Genomic DNA, 16,373 nt, shown 5'->3' on the forward strand with positions numbered 1-16,373 from the left:
TCCTCCTTCTATCTCTCTCTCTCTCTCTCTACCGAACTAGCTTAGCAATTATTCCTCCCTCTCTCTCTTTCTCTCTCTACTGAACCGTGACACCTCGAGGGGAAAGTCCTTAGCCTTACAGCTTTACATCCCCAGCTGTGAGCACATAAGAAGTACGCCATTAATATTTATTGAATAAATGAATGGGATGGGGGCTAAAATAGATGCCATTATTTCTGTTTCTTTTATTTTATATCAGAGAAATCTAGCTCAAAACACAACTGATAACAATCAAGGAACTGTGGTAAAGCTAAAGATTAACATTTGCAATTATTACCCATTTTAAATTAGCATAAAAATATTTAAAACCTGACTATGGAAAAGGGGTTGCAGCAAAGAGAACAATCCATACACAATGTGCATTGATTTAAGCAGGGTTTTGCGGGGCTTTTTTCATTTTAAAGAAAAGCTTTCTTGGAACAGGTGACCTTTATTACCACTTTGCTCTAATTGCAAATACTTTAGTACCTGATGCCTATTAATTTGTCTGCCCTGCCAGAAGGAAAGCCAAGAAACCAAAGAAAAATAAACCTTTAAATGCAAGCAATAAAGAACTGGCTCTGAGTAATAATTACCTTGGATAACGCAGGAACACTAAGTAGGCAGTACAGTTCATTAAATAAATTTCAGTCTCAATTTTGGATAATAAGGAGGGCAAAATTTAAAACTTCATCATTCATTGTACATTAAAGGACTCCAAAGGGAAGTATAGATTAATTCGTTTTATTTTATAGAGTAGAACAGTTCAGCTGCACTGAGGCAATCTCACCCAGCAGAAAGGACCTCGCCATATTCATAGCCATCTGTGTGCTCTCAAGGGGCAGAGGATCCAGATATTAAATGCCAAGGACTGCCTCTCCAGCCATTGTAGAGGTCACTCCAACAATAGCAAGTTGATGGAACTGACGAAATATTTAGCTAGTGTCTAATTCTTCCTGAAAATTGACTGGATACTAAACTTGGCATCAATGAAATAGTTGGAGTACCCATAATTCTTTGATGCTGCAGTATACCAGAAGATAAATATTCTAGGAATGAATGCAGTTATCTTCCTGGAAGTGGAAGTTCTTATGAGTTCTCAACTTTGTTGATTTCAAATCCACTGACTGGCATGGGATCAATTACCCACTTCTGGAGCTAAAAGCAAGGGGAGTGGAAGGAGAAAGTGTTCAATCCCATCCAACTAAATAGCTCAGGTAGGAAAGAGGGGGGTTCCCTAAAGAAAAATCGGAGGGTTGTTACCAGAAGAAGTGAGAATTAGGGAAGGGGTGTTGGGCAGGTGAAAACATAGTGTACTTTTCAGAATCTGAGAAACTTAAGGACGGCTAAAGGTAGACCAAGGAATAAAGCTATAACAACAAGCACCTCAAGTACTTCAAGTCTGCTGAAACAATATGTAGGTTTATCCCGTGTGTATCAGGAAAACAGAACTAGGACCAAAAAGTAGAACTTTAAAGAGGCAGCTTTAACTTGAAATAAGGAAGAGCTTTATCATGAGAGGAGGTATTTAAAAATCAAGGGACAAGCAGAGATTCTTCCTCCACCGTTCCTGTCTTGGACCCATCTCTCTCATTTTAGAGGAAAACCTGCTCTGCCTTCTTTACTCACCCTTCTGTGCTCCTCTTCCCCACGGGAGGAGAAGACACTTGATGGTCACGTTTAGCCACGGCTCCCTCCAGACTCTCCCTTACAGAGCCTCTCTACATGGATCACATCTTCTCCACAATCCTGTCTCCTCTTTGCGTGACTGCTCACAGGACCGATCCTGACCCAGCGGGGCTGGGGAGAACTCCAGTCATCCAGCTGCATAGTCTGCACCTGGGTGAGAGACTCCATCCAGGTGATAAGACACAGGAAGCCACTTTGACCACATAATTCTGAACCACCTTCGCCAGCCTTAGAGTCAATGTCTGATTCTCATCTAACTTCCATATGTATTCTAAGCGGCTCAGAATTTAAAAGGAAGAGGAGTGCGGTTACTTGGCTCCCTTAAGCTCTAACATTTTTCAGAAAGGATTCGAACATGGACGGGAAATAGTGTTTGGAGTGGGGATGTTGTTTGGAATAGTCCACTATTGCACTTCCAATCTGTGATACTAGTTATGCAAGGTAATAAAGGTCACTGAAAATAACCAATAATTATTTGTACATGTTTATTCTTCAGAAACAATCAGAGACTTTTACCTGATTGCAGACGAGTAGAAAATCTAGCATCCTTCTTTTATTGAGAACTGGCACTGTTTGCCTCAGGTAGTGTGATCTAATGGAATTTACTGTCTCTAAAGGCAGAAAACCTGATTCCTACCTCACTGAATTGCCATATAGCAATTATCAACTAACCCCTCTGCCCCAGCTATTCTTTGCATGAAATAAAGTAATAATGACAACATTTTACTACAGTGTTGGAGAATTGCTGATTGGGTGCGGGGTATTTATAAAATATTCATAATATGCTAAATGTTAAAAAGGAAATTTTAACTTCTCAAAGTGGAAAGGTTATTATAAGAAATGATTTGCTATGTTCTCAGACTGAAATTAGTGGAAAATATGGGGGAAATGTGTGCACTGGATCTAGAATATCCAAAGCAATCTTGAAAAAAAAGAACAAAGTTGGAGGACTTATATTACTTGACTTCAAGGCTAACTATTAAGCTACAGCAATCAAGATAATATGTTACTGGCATAATAATCAACAAACAAATCAAGGTAACAGAATAGAGAGACAAGAAATAGAAACACTCCTTTAATTTTTGACAACACAAGAAGTCACAGCAAATGTTGCTATAATAACTGGATATCTATATGCAATAAAATGAATGTTGACTTGTACTTCATACCAAATAAAAATTAATTTGAGGGGCTTCCCTGGTGGCGCAGTGGTTGGGAGTCCGCCTGCCGATGCAGGGGGCACGGGTTTGTGCCCCGGTCTGGGAGGATCCCATGTGCCGCGAAGTGCCTGGGCCCGTGGGCTGTGGCCACTGGGCCTGCGCATCCGGGGCCTGTGCTCCGCGACGGGAGAGGCCACGGCAGTGAGAGGCCCGCGTTAAAAAAAATAAATAAATAATTTGAAATAGATTACAAACTTATCATAAAAGTTAAATAATAAAGCTTTTACAAGAAAAGGTAGGGAATATCTTCCACACTTGGAAGAAGGTAAATGTTTCTTAGATGGATTTTTCTAGTAAAAAATGGATAAGATTTCAGCAGATCCTTCATTAAAGCAGTTATATAAAAGGCCAATAAGCAAATTTGCATTCTTATTAGAGAAATTCAAATTAAAAATACCCCAGTGAGATACCAGTAATATCCACCAAGATGGCTTAAACTAAAATGACCAACAACACCAAATGATGACAAAGATGTGGAGCAACTGAAACTCTCCTGTAGCGTTAGTGGGAATATAAAACAGTACAACCAGTGGTGTGCAGGAGCTAGTCTGCACTGGTTCACAAAAGCCAATCCTGCACATCTGTTCCCATGTTAGCTCTCAATGACTTCACACTGGTAGCCTGAAATTGGCCATAGTGGACTTTTGACCTCATGAAATTGACAACTTTGCACTTGCTGTTATGAGTGGTCTGCATCATCGTTGTCTTCTCCATCTCTTCCCCTTCCTCCTCCTTCTTCTTTTTGTTTCTCCTCCTTCTTATTTTTCCCTTCCCCTCCTCTTTTTGTCCTTTTCCTCCTCCTCTTCCTCCTTTTTCTCCTTTTCCTCCTCCTTGTTTATTTGTTGTTTCTGTTTTGTTTTTTTTTTCAGAGTCAATTGATAAACATTTACCAACACCCCACTGGGTACAGCAACTTTGGGATAATTTATGTCCATTTCTTATAAAATGAAATATATACCTACTCCCTGACCTAGAAATTCCACAAAAAAATTTTCTACAGGAGTGTTCATAGCAGCTTTATTCATAATAACCAAAACCTGAAAACAGCCCGAGTGTCCATTAATAGCAGAATGGAAAAACAAACTGTGGTATAATCATATATTAAATAGTTCTCAGCAAGAAAAACAAATAAACACACAGATGAATCTCAAAAACACTATGCTGAGTGGAAGAAGCCTTACACAAGAGTATATACTGTATGTTTACATTTATATAAAGTTATAGGACAGGCAAAACTAATAAGGTTTTAAAAAATACAGAACAATGGTTGCCTCTGGGGGTGGAGAGTGGGGCAGGGACTGACTGGGAAGGAGCATGAGGGTGCTTTCTGGGGCAATGGTAAAGTTCTATAACAATAGGTATTTGGGTTAAACAAGTACAAGCATTGGTCAAAACTAGTGACTATACAAAAGATCCGGGTGTTTCACTCTATGTATATTACCTCAAAAGAAAAGGTAAACAAATATTGAACTCTAGCTAATGATTTACTTGGCTGAAATATTTAGATGTGTACTCATGTCTGCAACTTCAAAATAGATCACAAAAATAAGATGGATTGGTGGATGGATAGAGAGATGGATAAATGGATGGATATATGATACAGTAAATTAGTAAAATGTTAATGGTAGAATCTAGGACATGGGTATGGGTGCTCACTATAAAATCCTTTAACTTTTTTGTATGTTTGAAAATTTTCATAATAAAATGTTGGAGAATATCAGTAAAAGATAAACTGTATAGCTCTTAATGAGTGCTTACCATTGCCAGGTGCTATGCTAGATGTTTTATAAGCATTATCTAATTTAATCCTCACAACCATCCTATGTTAAATGCCATTATCATTCCCATTTTCCAAGTAATTAAACTAGGCTTAGAGAAATGAAGTTACTTGTCTGAGGTCACACAGCAAGTAATGAGAAATGACCTCAACCCAGTCTGTCTCATCTATACATTGTATAAATCTCCTCTCTGTATGGAACAAAAGTCAAAAAGAAGTTAACTGGTAATAAATAAGAAGTGGGAATACTTGGGCAGAGCCCCTGCTTTACCATCTTTTAAGACTAAACTACAAGCAAAACTGGCTACATAACTTGTGGAGCTTAGTGACAAATAAACGTGAAGGATTTCCTGCTCAAAAATTAAGAATTTCAAGAAGGTGACAGCAGGGCATCAAACCAAGCACAGGGCCCTTCTGAAAGCCAGCCCTGTGCAACCGTGTGGGCTGCACACCCATGAAGCGGACCCTGTGTACAAGAATAGAAAGCTTGATATCATTAGGTTTACTACAAATTTCTCACATTAAATGACTCCTTCTGTGATTAAATTTTTTCCTGTCTCCCATTCCCGGAGTCAGAGTTTTTATACCCAAGGAGCAGAAAAGGCAAGCTTAAACGTTGGTGGCCATGACATCTGAATACTAAAGCTGTAGTAAGTTTCCATAAAAGACTTCTGTGCTCTTGCCAAAATTAAGGCATATTAGTCATAACAGGCACTGATCTTCCTCTCAAAGTGGTCATCAGGGACACAACTGGGAAATGTTGATGGATCATCCTGAAAAAGTAAACTGGTTTCAAAGAGGCAGCTTTGTCACTAGTGGAATGAATGGGTGATCCATCATTTCCCTCCAACTCCAAAACTGACTTGGCAGTCAGAGAATGTCTCCTCCATTTATGGGGCTGCCTTTTACCATCAGGGTTTCAAAGCAAAGTGCTCATGTGTACTTTAGAAAATGGAGACTATGGCACCAATTGAGAATACTTTAAAAAGTAAAGCTCCCATACATTTCCAGGCCCCAGGACAATTCAGCAGCAGCTTGGTTACTTCCCAGCTGGGCTGTGGCTGCAATCAGTAATTCTCAGACAGACATAAAACACAGTAGTTTTGCTATGGATAATAGGTTGTTCATCCACTGAAAAGACCTATATTTTTTCATGTACTGTACAAGAAAAATGCTTCGTTTCGACTAGAATCAAAACGACAAATCCTTTTACCTCAGTTTCGTTAGCTGTCTCGGGAAGCTGAAAAATACTGTTACTAGAGAATAACCCAGAGGATTTTGAGAAGCCCCGATGGGGGAAAGGAACCTAGACATGATTGGCCTCCCTTTTTCATTCTGTACCAGACACTGCAAGGGTGATTCAAATTATTTAGAATGATCGCTCTGTAAGCTCTGATAACTCTACGTTCAAAAATAATTTCCCAAATTACTACATCTAAGATTCCTCTATAAGAAAGGCCACAGGAAGAGGCAGCATAGAAATGGATTGTTTTGAGGACTTCCAGGAAGTCCTTGGTTTTAAAGAGAAGAAACCGCTTAAACTGGGAATGGGGGAAATGTGCTGATTGCCTAGCAATTTCTGGGGCTGCTACCTCATGAAAGGCACTTTACGAAATACAGAAAGCCCACATGCCTCCACAGTGACTGAGAGGCTCGGCTCCCTTCCTTCTAGCACGTGAAAAATACTGTGCATTTTCAGTAAAAAGAGATTCTCCTTTCCTTTGCAGACTTTGCTTTATCAACATACCTGGAAATACGTTCAAGAAATCCCACCTTATAGGGATGGCTGGGCTGACCTGTTGGATCAAAGTCTCCTATGCTGTGGTAGGAGCTAAGAACAAGGATAGGTAAAATCAGCATGGTTTTTCTTTTCTTTTTTTTTAACATCTTTATTGGAGTATAATTGCTTTACAATGGTGTGTTAGTTTCTGCTGTATAACAAAGTGAATCAGCTATACATATACATATATCCCCATATCCCCTCCCTCTTGCGTCTCCCTCACACCCTCCCTATCCCACCCCTCTAGGTGGTCACAAAGCACTGAGCTGATCTCCCTGTGCTATGCGGCTTCTTCCCACTAGCTATCTATTTTACATTTGGTAGTGTATACATGTCCATACCACTCCCAGCTTACCCTATCCCCTCCCTGTGCCCTCAGTCTATACCTGTGTCTTTATTCCTGTCCTGCCCCTAGGTTCTTCAGAACCTTTTTTTTTTTCTTTTAGATTCCATATATATGTGTTAGCATACGGTATCTGTTTTTCTCTTTCTGACTGACTTCACTCTGTATGACAGACTCTAGGTCCATCCACCTCACTATAAATAACTCAGTTCCATTTCTTTTTATGGCTGAGTAATATTCCATTGTATATATGTACCACATCTTCTTTATCCATTCATCTGTTGATGGACACTTAGGTTGCTTCCATGTCCTGGCTATTGTAAATAGAGCTGCAGTGAACATTGTGGTACATGACTATTTTGAATTATGGTTTTCTCAGGGTATATGCCCAGTAGTGGGATTGCTGGGTCGTATAGTAGTTCTATTTTTAGTTTTTAAGGACCCTCCATACTGTTCTCCACAGTGGCCGTATCAATTTACATTCCCACCAACAGTGCAAGAGGGTTCCCTTTTCTCCACACCCTCTCCAGCATTTATTGTTTGTAGATTTTTTGATGATGGCCATTCTGACCGATGTGAGGTGATACCTCATTGTAGTTTTGATTTTCAGCATGGGTTGGTTGGTTTGTTTGTTTGCAGTACGCAGGCCTCTCACTGTTGTGGCCTCTCCCTGTTGCGGAGCACAGGTCCTGGACGCGCAGGCTCAGCGGCCATGGCTCACGGGCCCAGCCGCTCCGCAGCATGTGGGATCTTCCCGGACCGGGGCACGAACCCGTGTCCCCTGCATCGGCAGGCGGACTCTCAAACACTGCACCACCAGGGAAGCCCTCAGCATGGGCTTTTAATTTGAACTCGCCAGCATTAGGGCAACTGCATCCAACAAAGCAAATCACTAGAATGAAGACTTGGGGAGGATATCCTGCCAGGCGTGTGTGCAGCACAGATCAATGCACACCAGCCATGGAGTGCAATGCTAAGAAGGTGGCTGGAGACATACGTGTGTATTTATAGCTTCAAGTACCTCCAAGCACTGCCAACCTCCCGCTCAAATAAAGTGAACAAATGGATAATTTACCAGGACTGGAGATGTAATAGCTAATGTGTCTGACTACAGGTAAACCAATTGTTCACTACTCCTGTTTTTAGTCAATCAGTGATGTCTTTGGAAAACATTCATCTTTTTTTTTTAATTTACTTATATTACTGTTGTCAACTAACCTGAGCTGGGAGGCAGTGAGAATAGGATCATTTTACCAGGATGGGGAGGTATCTTTTTTTAAAATAAATATGTTGACATGAAGTCCATATTTCTAATATTTTAAACATATTCACCATATGCACCTCCCAGTGTTTCTCCAAAGTACTAAATTAGGGAGAGGATAAGCTTTGAGATCAAGTGAACCTGGCTTGAATCCTGCCTCCATCAGTTAGGAGTTAGTTGTAAGATTCAGAGCAAGTACTTAATGGTTCCAAACCTTGGTTATCCTCTTTTGTAAACTGGAGGAGATGATACTACCTCACTGGTGTGTTGTGAAGGTTAAACAAGATAATGCACGTAAGACACCTAGCACAGGTGTGGAACAAACTTCTTGGGTTCCTTTTCACTCTCCCCCCTTCCCCTCACCAAGTCACCATGGAATTTGCTGTGGAATTGCCATTGTCCTACCCCCTTTGCAGGTTCAGGATTGCCTGAAGGTGACTAGAGCAACTTTAACAATCTCAACTCATTCTGCTTGTTCGTAGTTACAGTGAATAATAAGGGAACTAGGTTCAATATCCTGTAATAAAACATCATGGAAAAGAATACGAAAAAGAATGTGTATATATGTATAACTGAATCACTTTGCTGTACAGCAGAAATTAACACAACATTGTAAATCAACTATACTTCAACAAAAATAATAAGAATAAATATATATGATGTGTTCATCATGCTGGAGAGTTTTTTGCATTGGAAAATCATATCAGCAGCTTTGCATACCAAAAGGTTTAAATATGAGCCTCAAAAGAAATAAATAAAGCTTGATCACTCAGCTAAAGATTCAGCATTTCATACTTTCAGTCTCGCTGAAGAAACTACAATTGCTTTTGACCAACGTTTCATCCATACTTACGTCTAACAGATATTGGTAAATTTGCAAGATTCTCCCTCAGAAATAGTGAAGCGCTCAGGTCTGGGGGCCAGTGCACCTAGCCAGTCCACTTAGCAACTGTGTGAACTTGACAGGCCTTGGTTTCCACAATTTTAAATGAGGACAACAATAGCACCTTATCAAGATGTTGTTAGGCTTATGTAAGCTTATGATATAAAGCACACAGATAGTGCCTGAGACACAGTAAGAGCTCAAGTAGTAATTTTTCCAGTCTAACTAACACATCAGCTGAGATTCTTTCTGGGGACAAGCACATTTGACTGCTCTCTTCAAATAGAATATGGTCACCATTTTCCCCAGAAAGTCAATTTCTCTATCTATGGCTCTACATATCTCTAGAAGGATAGAATTAGGAAACCTGGAGGGGAAAGTAGAACTGACAGATCTGCTCTGACTAGGGCCTGAAAGGCACACCCCAAACATACACACACACACACACACACAGAGACACACACACATTTAGACCAACCGCCTCCTCATAGAGACAAAGAACCTGAGGACAGAGAGATTAAGTGACCAATTCAAAATACATCTGTTCTTAACTTAAAGAGAAAAAATAAGACTATAGAGTACTTAAAATGGCCCCTTTAATAATGATGATTTCCAAAACCAAGTTAAGTGACCAAATTCTAAAAGGTATCTTCTGATTTTTACATCAAAGTCAGGTGACTTAGAGCTGAACTTCTCAATCTTCAATTATACATAGGAATCACCTGCATTAAATGCAGATTCAGATTTAGGAGGCTGGGTGGGCCTTGAGATCCTGCATTTTTAGAGCTCAGGGTGATGTCAGTGCTGCTGGTGGGCAGACCATGCTTTGAGGAGCGAGGATTCAGAGACCCGCTCTAATACAGTCTGTTCCTCACACTGTTGATCTGTTAATCACACTGGCAAATTTCTCTTTCCTAAGCTAAAACAACCGAATATCCAAAGAAAACTGTCCGGTACAAATCTGTGGCTAGAAGAATTGCTTACTTTGGGCTTTCAAATCGCTATGGCAACCAGCTCAGTTGGTAAGCATATGCTGCTAATGGCGGTCTAGAGCTCGAACTTGACTTCACCAGCCATTAAGCATCATAGTTCAGTTTTTAAAATACTGATTGAATGACCACCCTGTGTGCAACACCATTCTAGGAACTCAGGATACAAGCAGTGATCAAAACCAAGTCCTACAAAAAACACAAAGTCCTTGTTCTCACAGAGCTTACATTCTAGTGAAGGAGGCAATAAACAAGTAACCAAGTAAATAAATAGCATGTCAAGGGGTGATGACACTACAGAGAAAAACAACACAGAGCAAAAGAGATGAGTGCCGTGGTGGGGTATTTACTTCACAAAAGGTGGTCGGGAAAGGCCTCAGTGAGCAGGCATGTGTACAGAAACCTTAAGGAAATGAGGGATGGAGATATGTGGGAATTGGGAAGAGTTCAACACAGAGGAAACAGCAAGTTCAAAAACGGAGACTGGAAACAGGAAAGCCAGGGTCCTGAAGAGAGCAAGAGACAGAGCAGGAGATGAGGTAACATTTTGAGTTGTGCTGAAGTATTACTCTGAGTTAAAAATCATGCCAAAGTAAAAATAGGAACAAAACAATACACTAATAATTTTCTAACTTATGATGACAATGAATTTTCGCCAAGGGGAACACATATTATCAGTGGGCTTCAGGTAGAACTCACTGGTGGGCCACCCTCTCTACTGGAAAAACAGGTAAATCAGTGGTACAAGACAGAAAGTAATAAGGTCTTTAACATGAAAATGATAATTCCAAATAGTTAAGTAATTACTGAAGTGCTTTGGAGTATGGGAAAGTGAGTGCTTTTGTCATTTGATGAATGGGGTATCACAAATTACTTTGTCAAAATTAACCCTCCTGGGGGAGGAGCTTCAAGATGGTGTAAGAGTAAGACGTGGAGATCATCTTACTCCCCACAAATACATCAGAAATACATCTACATGTGGAACAACTCCTACAGAACACCTACTGAACGCTGGCAGAAGACCTCAGACCTCCCAAAAGGCAAGAAACCCCCCACATACCTGGGTAGGGCAAAAGAAAAAAGAATAAACAGATACAAAAGAATAGGGACGGGACCTGCACCAGTGGGAGGCAGCTGTGAAGGAGGAAAGGTTTCCACACACTAGGAAGCCCCTTCGTGGGCAGAGACTGCAGGGGGCGGAGACTGCGGGTGCCGGGGCGGGGAACCTCCGGAGCTTCGGAGGAGAGCGCAGCCACAGGGGTGCGGAGGGCAAAGCAGAGAGATTCCCGCTTAGAGGATTAGGGCCGACCGGCACTCACCAGGCTGAGAGGCTTGTCTGCTCACCCGCCAGGGCAGGCGTGGGTGGGAGCTGAGGCTCGGGCTTCGGTCGGAGGCTTGGAGAGGACTGGGGTTGGCAGCGTGAACACAGCCTGCAGGGGACTAGTGCACCACGGCTAGCCGGGAGGGAGTCCGGGAAAAGTCTGGACCTGCCGAAGAGGCAAGAGACTTTTTCTTCCCTCTTTGTTTCCTGGTGTGCGAGGAGAGGGGATTAAGAGTGCAGCTTAAGGGAGCTCCAGAGACGGGCGCGAGCCGCGGCTAACAGCGCGGACCCCAGAGACAGGCATGAGACGCTAAGGCTGCTGCTGCCGCCACCAAGAAACCTGTGTGCAAGCACAGGTCACTCTCCACACCCCCCTTCCGGCGAGCCTGTGCAAACCACCACTGCCAGGGTCCCGGGAACCAGGGACAACTTCCCAGGAAGAACACACAGCACGCCTCGGGCTGGTGCAACGGCACACCGACCTCTGCCGCCGCAGGCTCGCCCCGCATCCGCACCCCTCCCTCCCCTGGCCTGAGTGAGCCAGAGCCCCTGAATCAGCGGCTCCTTTAACCCCGTCCTGTCTGAGCGAAGAACAGAAGCCCTCAGGTGACCTACAGGCAGAGACGGGGCCAAATCCAAAGCTGAACCCCAGGAGCTGTGCGAACAAAGAAGAGAAAGGGAAATCTCTCCCAGCAGCCTCAGGAGCAGTGGATTAAATCTCCACAGTCAACTTGATGTACCCTGCATCTCTGGAATACCTGAATAGACAACGAATCACCCCAAATTGAGGAGGTGGACTTTTTCTCTTTTTGTGTGTATGTGTATGCTTCTGTGTGTGATTTTGTCTGTATAGCTTTGCTTTTATCATTTGTCCTAGGGTTCTTTCTGTCAGTTTTTTTTAATTACTTAAAAATTTTTTTTCTTAATTATTTTTTATTTTAATAACTTTTTAATTTTATTTTATTTTATCTTCTTCTTTCTTTTTCTTCTTTCCTCCCTTTTATTCTGAGCCATGTGGAGGACATCAGGGCTGTGCCACTGAGGTGAGAGAGCCAAGTTCAGGACACTGGTCCACCAGAGACCACCCAGCTCCACGTAATATCAAACGGCAAAAATCTCCCAGAGATCTCCATCTCAATGCCAACACCCAGCTACACTCAACAACCAGCAAGCTACAGTGCTGGACACTCTATGCCAAACAACTAGCAAGACAGGAACACAACCCCATCCATTAGCACAGAGGCTGCCTAAAATCATAAAAAGGCCACAGACACCCCAAAACACACCGTCAGACATGGACCTGCCCACCAGAAAGACAAGATCCAGCCTCATCCACCAGAACACAGGCACTAGTCCCCTCCACCAGGAGGCCTACACAACCCACTGAACCGACCTTAGCCACTGGAGACAGATGCCATAAACAACGGGAATTATGAACTTGCAGCCTGCAAAAAGGAAACCCTAAACCCAGTAAGTTAAACAAAATGAGAAGACACAGAAACACACATCAGATGAAGGACCAGGCAAAAACCCACCAGACCTAACAAATGAAGAGGAAATAGGCAGTCTAACTAAAAAAGAATTCAGAATAATGATAGTAAAGATGATCCAAAATCTTGGAAATAGAATAGACAAAATGCAAGAAACATTTAACAAGGACCTAGAAGAACTAAAGATGAAACAAACAATGATGAACAACACAAAAAATGAAATTGAAAATACTCTAGATGGGATCAATAGCAGAATAACTGAGGCAGAAGAACGGATAACTGACCTGGAAGATAAAATAGTGGAAATAACTACTGCAGAGCAGAATAAAGAAAAAAGAATGAAAAGAACTGAGGACAGTCTCAGAGACCTCTGGGACAACATTAAACGCACCAACATTCAAATTATAGGGGTTCCAGAAGAAGAAGAGAAAAAGAAAGGGACTGAGAAAATATTTGAAGAGATTATAGTTGAAAACCTCCCTAATATGGGAAAGGAAATAGGTAATCAAGTCCAGGAAGCACAGAGAGTCCCATATAGGATAAATCCAAGGAGAAATACGCCAAGACACATATTAATCAAACTGTCAAAAATTAAATACAAAGAAAACATATTAAAAGCAGCAAGGGAAAAACAACAAATAACACACAAGGGAATCCCCATAAGGTTAACAGCTGATCTTTCAGCAGAAACTCTGCAAGCCAGAAGGGACTGGCAGGACATATTTAAAGTCATGAAGTAGAAAAACCTGGAACCAAGATTACTCTACCCAGCAAGGATCTCATTCAGATTTGATGGAGAAATTAAAACCTTTACAGACAAGCAAAAGCTGAGAGAGTTCAGCACCACCAAACCAGATTTACAACAAATGCTAAAGGAATTTCTCTAGGCAAGAAACACAAGAGAAGGAAAAGACCTACAATAATGAACCCAAAACAATTAAGAAAATGGGAATAGGAACATACATATCGATAATACCTTAAATGTAAATGGACTAAATGCTCCCACCAAAAGACACAGATTGGCTAAATAGATACAAAAACAAGACCCATATATATGCTGTCTAAAAGAGACCCACTTCAGACCTAGAGACACATACAGACTGAAAGTAAGGGGATGGAAAAAGATATTCCATGCAAGTGGAAACCAAAAGAAACCTGGAGTAGCAATTCTCATATCAGACAAAATAGACTTTAAAATAAAAACTATTAGAAGAGACAAAGAAGGACACTACATAATGATCAAGGGATCAATCCAAGAAGAAGATATAACAATTGTACATATTTATGCAGCCAACATAGGAGCACCTCAATACATAAGGCAAATACTAACAGCCATAAAAGGGGAAATCGACAGTAACACATTCATAGTAGGGAATTTTAACACCCCACTTTCACCAGTGGACAGATCATCCAAAATGAAATTAAATAAGGAAACACAAGCTTTAAATGATACATTAAACAAGATGGACTTAATTGATATTTATAGGACATTCCATCCAAAAACAACAGAACACACATTTTTCTCTAGTGCTCATGGAACAGTCTCCAGGATAGATCATACCTTGGGTCACAAATCAAGCCTTGGTAAGTTTAAGAAAATTGAAATTGTATCAAGTATGTTTTCCGACCACAACGCTATGAGACTAGATATCAATTACAGGAAAAGATCTGTAAAAAATACAAACACATGGAGGCTAAACAATACACTACTTAATAACGAAGTGATCACTGAAGAAATCAAAGAGGACATTAAAAAATACCTAGAAACAAATGACAATGGAAACATGACGACCCAAAACCTATGGGATGCAGCAAAAGCAGTTCTAAGAGGCAAGTTTATAGCAATACGATCCTACCTTAAGAAGCAGGAAACATCTCGAATAAACAACCTAAGCTTGAACCTAAAGCAATTAGAGAAAGAAGAACAAAAAAACCCCAAAGCTAGCAGAAGGAAAGAAATCATACAAATCAGATCAGAAATAAATGAAAAAGAAATGAAGGAAACAATAGCAAAGATCAATAAAACTAAAAGCTGGTTCTTTGAGAAGATAAACAAAATTGATGAACCATTAGCCAGACTTATCAAGAAAAAAAGGGAGAAGACTGAAATCAGTAGAATTAGAAATGAAAAAGGAGAAGTAACAACTGACACTGCAGAAATACAAAGGATCATGAGAGATTACTACAAGCAACTGTATGCCAATAAAATGGACAACCTGGGAGAAATGGACAAATTCTTAGAAAAGCATAAACTTCTAAGACTGGACCAGGAAGAAATACAAAATATAAACAGACCAATCACAAAACTGAAATTGAGACTGTGATTTAAAATGTTCCAACAAACAAAAGTCCAGGACCAGATGGCTTCACAGGTGAATTCTATCAAACATTTAAACAAGAGCTAACACCTATCCTTCTCAATGTCTTCCAAAATATAGCAGAGGGAGGAAAACTCCCAAACTCATTCTATGAGGCCACCATCACCCTGATACCAAAAGCAGACAAAGATGTCACAAAGAAAGAATACTAGAGGCCAAAACCACTGATGAACATAGAGCAAAAATCCTCAACAAAATACTAGCAAACAGAATCCAACAGCTCACTAAAAGGACCATACATTATGATCAAGTGGGGTTTATCCCAGAAATGCAAGGCTTCTTCAATATATGCAAATCAATCAACGTGATACACCATATTAACAAATTGAAGGAGAAAATCCATATGAGCATCTCAATAGATGCAGAGAAAGCTTTTGACAAAATTCAACACCCAGTTATGATAAAAACCCAGCAGAAAGTAGGCATAGAGGGAACTTTCCTCTACATAATAAAGGCCATATATGACAAACCCACAGCCAACATCGTCCTCAATGGTGAAAAACTGAAAGCATTTCCACTAAGATCAGGAAGAAGACAAGGTTGCCCACTCTCACCACTCTTATTCAACATAGTTTTGGAAGTTTTAGCCACAGCAATCAGAGAAGAAAAGGAAATAAAAGGAATCCAAATTGGAAAAGAAGAAGTAAAGATGTCACTATTTGCAGATGACATGGTACTATACATAGAGAATCCTAAAGATGCTACCAGAAAACTACTAGAGCTAATCAATGAATTAGGTAAAGTAGCAGAATACAAAATTAATGCACAGAAATCTCTTGCATTCCTATACACTAATGATGAAAAATCTGAAAGTGAAATCAAGAAAACACTCCCATTTACCATTGCAACAAAAAGAATAAAATATCTAGGAATAAACCTACCTAAGGAGACAAAAGACCTGTATGCAGAAAATTATAAGACACTGATGAAAGAAATTAAAGATGATACAAATAGGTGGAGAGGTATACCATGTTCTTGGATTGGAAGAATCAACATTGTGAAAATGACTCTACTACCCAAAGCAATCTATAGATTCAATGCAATCCCTATCAAACTACCACTGGGATTTTTCACAGAACTAGAACAAAAAATTTCACTATTTGTATGGAAACACAAAAGACCCTGAAAAACCAAAGCAATCTTGAGAAAGAAAAACAGAGCTGGAGGAATCAGGCTCCCAGACCTCAGACTATACTACAAGGCTACAGTAATCAAGACAGTATG

This window comes from Phocoena sinus, chromosome 5 (genome assembly GCF_008692025.1).
Source record: "Phocoena sinus isolate mPhoSin1 chromosome 5, mPhoSin1.pri, whole genome shotgun sequence".
In the NCBI taxonomy this organism is placed as follows: domain Eukaryota; kingdom Metazoa; phylum Chordata; class Mammalia; order Artiodactyla; family Phocoenidae; genus Phocoena; species Phocoena sinus.